Source organism: Oncorhynchus masou, unplaced genomic scaffold (assembly GCF_036934945.1).
Source record: "Oncorhynchus masou masou isolate Uvic2021 unplaced genomic scaffold, UVic_Omas_1.1 unplaced_scaffold_1730, whole genome shotgun sequence".
NCBI classification, from domain to species: Eukaryota; Metazoa; Chordata; class Actinopteri; order Salmoniformes; family Salmonidae; genus Oncorhynchus; species Oncorhynchus masou.
The window spans coordinates 85,076-92,218 of record NW_027007442.1 but is presented as its reverse complement, the minus strand read 5'-3'; the positions used below and the strand labels follow the sequence as shown (position 1 = coordinate 92,218).

Genomic DNA, 7,143 nt, shown 5'->3' with positions numbered 1-7,143 from the left:
CTTCCTTATTGTTGTTGTTGAGGAAACATCACCTTCCTTATTGTTGTTGTGGAGGAAACATCACCTTTCTTATTGTTGTTGAGGAGGAAACATCACCTTCCTTATTGTTGTGGAGGAAACATCACCTTCCTTATTGTTGTTGAGGAAACATCACCTTCCTTATTGTTGTTGTGGAAACATCACCTTCCTTATTGTTGTTGAGGAAACATCACCTTCCTTATTGTTGTTGTGGAAACATCACCTTCCTTATTGTTGTTGTGGAGGAAACATCACCTTCCTTATTGTTGTTGTTGAGGAAACATCACCTTCCTTATTGTTGTGGAGGAAACATCACCTTCCTTATTGTGGTTGAGGAAACATCACCTTCCTTATTGTTGTTGAGGAAACATCACCTTCCTTATTGTTGTTGAGGAAACATCACCTTCCTTATTGCTGTTGAGGAGGAAACATCACCTTCCTTATTGCTGTTGAGGAGGAAACATCACCTACTCACCTGCACTACTTTGGACCAGGCACCATAACAGTAGTGCACTACATTGGACCAGGCACCATAACAGTAGTGCACTACTTTGGACCAGGCGCCATAACGGTAGTGCACTAGACATATAGGGAGTAGGGTGCCATTTGGGACAGAATCTCTGAGTCGTCGTCATCGCCCCCCCCCCCCCCCAAAAAAAAACAAATGAAATGAACATCACCATATTTTGTGTTATTTTTGCTCGTCAGTAGAAATCCATCTGGTTCGTCACTGAATGGGCGGGCCCAGTGGCCCTGACCAGTCATTCTCCAATTACACACTTACCCAGGCAAGACGTCTGGACTGACATCTGGAGTGAGGATACGTGCTATAAGGGGAGATGGAGGATGGGGACGAAGGAGGAGGAGGGAGGAGGAGGGAGGAGGGGGACAGAGGAGGAGTACAGGGAGGAGGAGTGGGGATACGTGCTATAAGGGGAGATGGAGGATGGGGATGAAGGAGGAAGACGAAGGAGGAGGAGAGAGGGAGGAGTACAGGGAGGAGGAGGAGGAGGAGGAGGAGGGAGGAGGAGGAGGAGGAGGAGGAGGAGGAGGAGGAGGAGGAGTGGGGATACGTGCTATAAGGGGAGATGGAGGATGGGGACAAAGGAGGAAGACGAAGGAGGAGGAGAGAGGAGGAGTACAGGGAGGAGGAGGAGGAGGAGGAGGAGGAGGAGGAGGAGGAGGAGGAGGAGGAGGAGGAGGAGGAGTGGGGATACGTGCTATAAGGGGAGATGGAGGATGGGGATGAAGGAGGAGGACGAAGGAGGAGGAGGGAGGAGGGGGACAGAGGAGGAGTACAGGGAGGAGGAGTGGGGATACGTGCAGTAAGGGGAGATGGAGGATGGGGACGAAGGAGGAAATTTAATTCATTTAATTCAGTTCGTGTCGTGATACATTTGCTATTTGTGACCTGCGGAAGTGGGTGGACAACCTAAACATTGTCTGTGTTGATGGAAATAGGGATCTTCTGGCACCAGAGATGATGAAAACTATTATAATGTGGTCCTGCTGTCTGGGATGAAGACAGAGAGAGGACCGGAGATCTCTGGGCACACACAGGTTGAATCAACATCATTGTCTCAATGTTATTTCAACATCATTTTGCCAACATGGTTATTTAGCCCAGCTTTGAACCAGACTTTGGTGCCCAAAATTCAACCTCAGACCTTGTCCTTTTCGTTAATCGATGATTGAATTGAGGTTATTTGACAACTATCAAGGCGATGTTGACACGATGTTGATTCAAGGTTGTTCTCTGACCCAGAACTCTGAGAAAACAACTAGGAGGTGATTGTGTCGTCTGTCTGGGATGTTAATGGGACAATCTGCAGTTCAAACAAGAACAACGAGGTCACTCCGTCACTGTTTCAGTAAACAGCTGAGAGAAAGGTAACCGCTCTCACATTCATAGACAAAGATATAGATGCAGGTGTAACAGTATAGACTTTACGTCCGTCCCCTCGCCCCGACCTGGGCGCGAACCAGGGACGCTCTGCACACGTCAACAGCCGCCCTCGAAGAATCTTTACCCATCGCTCCACAAAAGCCGCGGCCCTTGCCAGGCAAGGGGAACCACTACTTCAAGGTCTCAGAGCAAGTGACGTCACCGATTGGAACACTATTTAGCGCACACCACCGCTAACTAGCTAGCCGTTTCACATCGGTTACACAAGGACTGACCATCCATTGAGATCGAAATCATAATTGTAACCATGTTTTGAGGCTATACGGTGTTTGTTTAAAATTACTAAAACAAGCTTATATTCTGGGTTCTGATGAGGTATGACAGTTGAACTAAGCTCATGAGGCATTTATACATTATATTCTTCAAGAATCAATGGTTATATATAATGGTTTTAAAAGTCCAGAAACGGATTAGGAATTGTAGATTGCACCTTGAAGGTTGTCTTTGACAAGAGGCCGTTCTGACAAGGAGCGCTAACTCAGTTCAGCAGAGAAAAGATAACCCAGACAGGGGCTAGGTCCCAAATGGCACCCTATTCCCTACATAGTGCACTACTTTTGACCAGAGCTCTATGGCACCCTATTCCCTACACATAGTGCACTACTTTAGACCAGAGCTCTATGGCACCCTATTCCCTACACATAGTGCACTACTTTAGACCAGAGCTCTATGGCACCCTATTCCCTACATAGTGCACTACTTTTGACCAGGGCCCTATGGAATAGATACACAGAGTAGCGAGCTCATTAAAGTAGATTAAAACACATGGACTGATATTCCTTCTATCCCACTGTCTGTTGGTGGTTTGTGGTCTATAATACTGAGAGTAGTGGTTGGTGGTCTATAATGCTGAGAGTAGTGGTTGGTGGTCTATAATACTGAGAGTAGTGGTTGGTGGTCTATAATATTGAGAGTAGTGGTTTGTGGTCTATAATACTGACATGGAGAGTAGTGGTTGGTGGTCTATAATACTGAGAGTAGTGGTTGGGGGTCTATAATACTGAGAGTAGTGGTTGGTGGTCTATAATACTGAGAGTAGTGGTTGGTGGTCTATAATACTGAGAGTAGTGGTTGGGGGTCTATAACACTGACATGGAGAGTAGTGGTTGGTGGTCTATAATACTGAGAGTAGTGGTTGGTGGTCTATAATGTTGAGAGTAGTGGTTGGTGGTCTATAATACTGAGAGTAGTGGTTGGTGGTCTATAATACTGAGAGTAGTGGTTGGGGGTCTATAACACTGACATGGAGAGTAGTGGTTGGTGGTCTATAATATTGAGAGTAGTGGTTGGTGGTCTATAATACTGAGAGTAGTGGTTGGTGGTCTATAACACTGACATGGAGAGTAGTGGTTGGTGGTCTATAATATTGAGAGTAGTGGTTGGTGGTCTATAATACTGAGAGTAGTGGTTGGGGGTCTATAACACTGACATGGAGAGTAGTGGTTGGTGGTCTATAATATTGAGAGTAGTGGTTGGTGGTCTATAATACTGAGAGTAGTGGTTGGTGGTCTATAACACTGACATGGAGAGTAGTGGTTGGTGGTCTATAATGCTGAGAGTATAATAATAATATATCCCATTTAGCAGACGCTTTTGTCCAAAGCGACTTACAAGTCGGCTGGGGCCACTACTTTTGCATATGGGTGGCCCCCAGTGGGAATCGAACCCACGACGCTTGGCGTTGTAAGCGCCATGCTCTGCCGACTGAGCCACACAGGACCCGTTGGGGGTCTATTATATTGAGAGTAGTGGTTGGTGGTCTATAATACTGAGAGTAGTGGTTGGTGGTCTATAACACTGACATGGAGAGTAGTGGTTGGTGGTCTATAATGTTGAGAGTAGTGGTTGGGGGTCTATAATACTGAGAGTAGTGGTTGGTGGTCTATAACACTGACATGGAGAGTAGTGGTTGGTGGTCTATAATACTGAGAGTAGTGGTTGGTGGTCTATAATGTTGAGAGTAGTGGTTGGGGGTCTATAATACTGAGAGTAGTGGTTGGTGGTCTATAATACTGAGAGTAGTGGTTGGTGGTCTATAATACTGAGAGTAGTGGTTGGTGGTCTATAATACTGAGAGTAGTGGTTGGTGGTCTATAATGCTGGGAGTAGTGGTTGGTGGTCTATAATACTGAGAGTAGTGGTTGGTGGTCTATAATGTTGAGAGTAGTGGTTGGGGGTCTATAATACTGAGAGTAGTGGTTGGTGGTCTATAATATTGAGAGTAGTGGTTGGTGGTCTATAATACTGAGAGTAGTGGTTGGTGGTCTATAATACTGAGAGTAGTGGTTGGTGGTCTATAATACTGACATGGAGAGTAGTGGTTGGTGGTCTATAATACTGAGAGTAGTGGTTGGGGGTCTATAATACTGAGAGTAGTAGTTGGTGGTCTATAATGCTGAGAGTAGTGGTTGGTGGTCTATAATATTGAGAGTAGTGGTTGGTGGTCTATAATACTGAGAGTAGTGGTTGGTGGTCTATAATACTGAGAGTAGTGGTTGGGGGTCTATAATGCTGAGAGTAGTGGTTGGTGGTCTATAATACTGAGAGTAGTGGTTGGTGGTCTATAATATTGAGAGTAGTGGTTGGTGGTCTATAATACTGAGAGTAGTGGTTGGTGGTCTATAATACTGAGAGTAGTGGTTGGTGGTCTATAATATTGAGAGTAGTGGTTGGTGGTCTATAATGCTGAGAGTAGTGGTTGGTGGTCTATAATACTGAGAGTAGTGGTTGGGGGTCTATAATACTGAGAGTAGTGGTTGGTGGTCTATAATGTTGAGAGTAGTGGTTGGGGGTCTATAATACTGAGAGTAGTGGTTGGTGGTCTATAATACTGAGAGTAGTGGTTGGTGGTCTATAATACTGAGAGTAGTGGTTGGTGGTCTATAATACTGAGAGTAGTGGTTGGTGGTCTATAATATTGAGAGTAGTGGTTGGTGGTCTATAATACTGAGAGTAGTGGTTGGTGGTCTATAATACTGAGAGTAGTGGTTGGTGGTCTATAATACTGAGAGTAGTGGTTGGTGGTCTATAATACTGAGAGTAGTGGTTGGTGGTCTATAATACTGAGAGTAGTGGTTGGTTCTCTATAATACTGAGAGTAGTGGTTGGTTCTCTATAATACTGGGAGTAGTGGTTGGTGGTCTATAATATTGAGAGTAGTGGTTGGTGGTCTATAATACTGAGAGTAGTGGTTGGGGGTCTATAATGCTGAGAGTAGTGGTTGGTGGTCTATAATGCTGAGAGTAGTGGTTGGTGGTCTATAATATTGAGAGTAGTGGTTGGTGGTCTATAATACTGAGAGTAGTGGTTGGTGGTCTATAATACTGAGAGTAGTGGTTGGTGGTCTATAATATTGAGAGTAGTGGTTGGTGGTCTATAATATTGAGAGTGGTGGTTGGTGGTCTATAATACTGAGAGTAGTGGTTGGTTCTCTATAATATTGAGAGTAGTGGTTGGTGGTCTATAATACTGAGAGTAGTGGTTGGTGGTCTATAATATTGAGAGTAGTGGTTGGTGGTCTATAATGCTGAGAGTAGTGGTTGGTTCTCTATAATATTGAGAGTCGTGGTTGGGGGTCTATAATACTGAGAGTAGTGGTTGGTGGTCTATAATATTGAGAGTAGTGGTTGGTGGTCTATAATGCTGAGAGTAGTGGTTGGTGGTCTATAATGCTGAGAGTAGTGGTTGGTGGTCTATAATACTGAGAGTAGTGGTTGGTGGTCTATAATACTGAGAGTAGTGGTTGGTGGTCTATAATACTGAGAGTAGTGGTTGGTGGTCTATAATACTGAGAGTAGTGGTTGGTGGTCTATAATACTGAGAGTAGTGGTTGGTGGTCTATAATACTGAGAGTAGTGGTTGGTGGTCTATAATACTGAGAGTAGTGGTTGGTGGTCTATAATACTGGGGGTAGTGGTTGGTGGTCTATAATGCTGAGAATAGTGGTTGGTGGTCTATAATATTGAGAGTAGTGGTTGGTGGTCTATAATACTGAGAATAGTGGTTGGTGGTCTATAATACTGAGAGTAGTGGTTGGTGGTCTATAATGCTGAGAGTAGTGGTTGGTGGTCTATAATATTGAGAGTAGTGGTTGGTGGTCTATAATACTGAGAATAGTGGTTGGTGGTCTATAATACTGTGAGTAGTGGTTGGTGGTCTATAATGCTGAGAGTAGTGGTTGGTGGTCTATAATATTGAGAGTAGTGGTTGGTGGTCTATAACACTGACATGGAGAGTAGTGGTTGGTGGTCTATAATACTGAGAGTAGTGGTTGGTGGTCTATAATATTGAGAGTAGTGGTTGGTGGTCTATAATACTGAGAATAGTGGTTGGTGGTCTATAATACTGAGAGTAGTGGTTGGTGGTCTATAATGCTGAGAGTAGTGGTTGGTGGTCTATAATATTGAGAGTAGTGGTTGGTGGTCTATAACACTGACATGGAGAGTAGTGGTTGGTGGTCTATAATACTGAGAGTAGTGGTTGGTGGTCTATAATACTGAGAGTAGTGGTTGGTGGTCTTTAATACTGAGAGTAGTGGTTGGTGGTCTATAATGTTGAGAGTAGTGGTTGGTGGTCTATAATACTGAGAGTAGTGGTTGGTGGTCTATAATACTGAGAGTAGTTGTTGGTGGTCTATAATACTGAGAGTAGTGGTTGGTGGTCTATAATACTGAGAGTAGTGGTTGGTGGTCTATAATACTGAGAGTAGTGGTTGGTGGTCTATAATACTGAGAGTAGTGGTTGGTGGTCTATAATACTGAGAGTAGTGGTTGGTGGTCTATAATACTGGGAGTAGTGGTTGGTGGTCTATAATACTGAGATTAGTGGTTGGTGGTCTATAATGCTGAGAATAGTGGTTGGTGGTCTATAATACTGAGAGTAGTGGTTGGTGGTCTATAATACTGAGAGTAGTGGTTGGTGGTCTATAATACTGAGAGTAGTGGTTGGTGGTCTATAATACTGAGAGTAGTGGTTGGTGGTCTATAATACTGAGAGTAGTGGTTGGTGGTCTATAATACTGAGAGTAGTGGTTGGGGGTCTATAATACTGAGAGTAGTGGTTGGTGGTCTATAATACTGAGAGTAGTTGTTGGTGGTCTATAATACTGAGAGTAGTGGTTGGTGGTCTATAATACTGAGAGTAGTGGTTGGGGGTCTATA

General features: G+C 44.1%; 1 non-coding gene across 1 annotated transcript; it reads right to left on the bottom strand.

Moving 5' to 3' along the window:
• Positions 1-3,628: 3,628 nt before the first annotated feature.
• On the bottom strand, positions 3,629-3,705 carry trnav-uac (transfer RNA valine (anticodon UAC)). Its single transcript has one exon. It is a non-coding gene; the product is annotated as a tRNA-Val (tRNA).
• Positions 3,706-7,143: the final 3,438 nt, after the last annotated feature.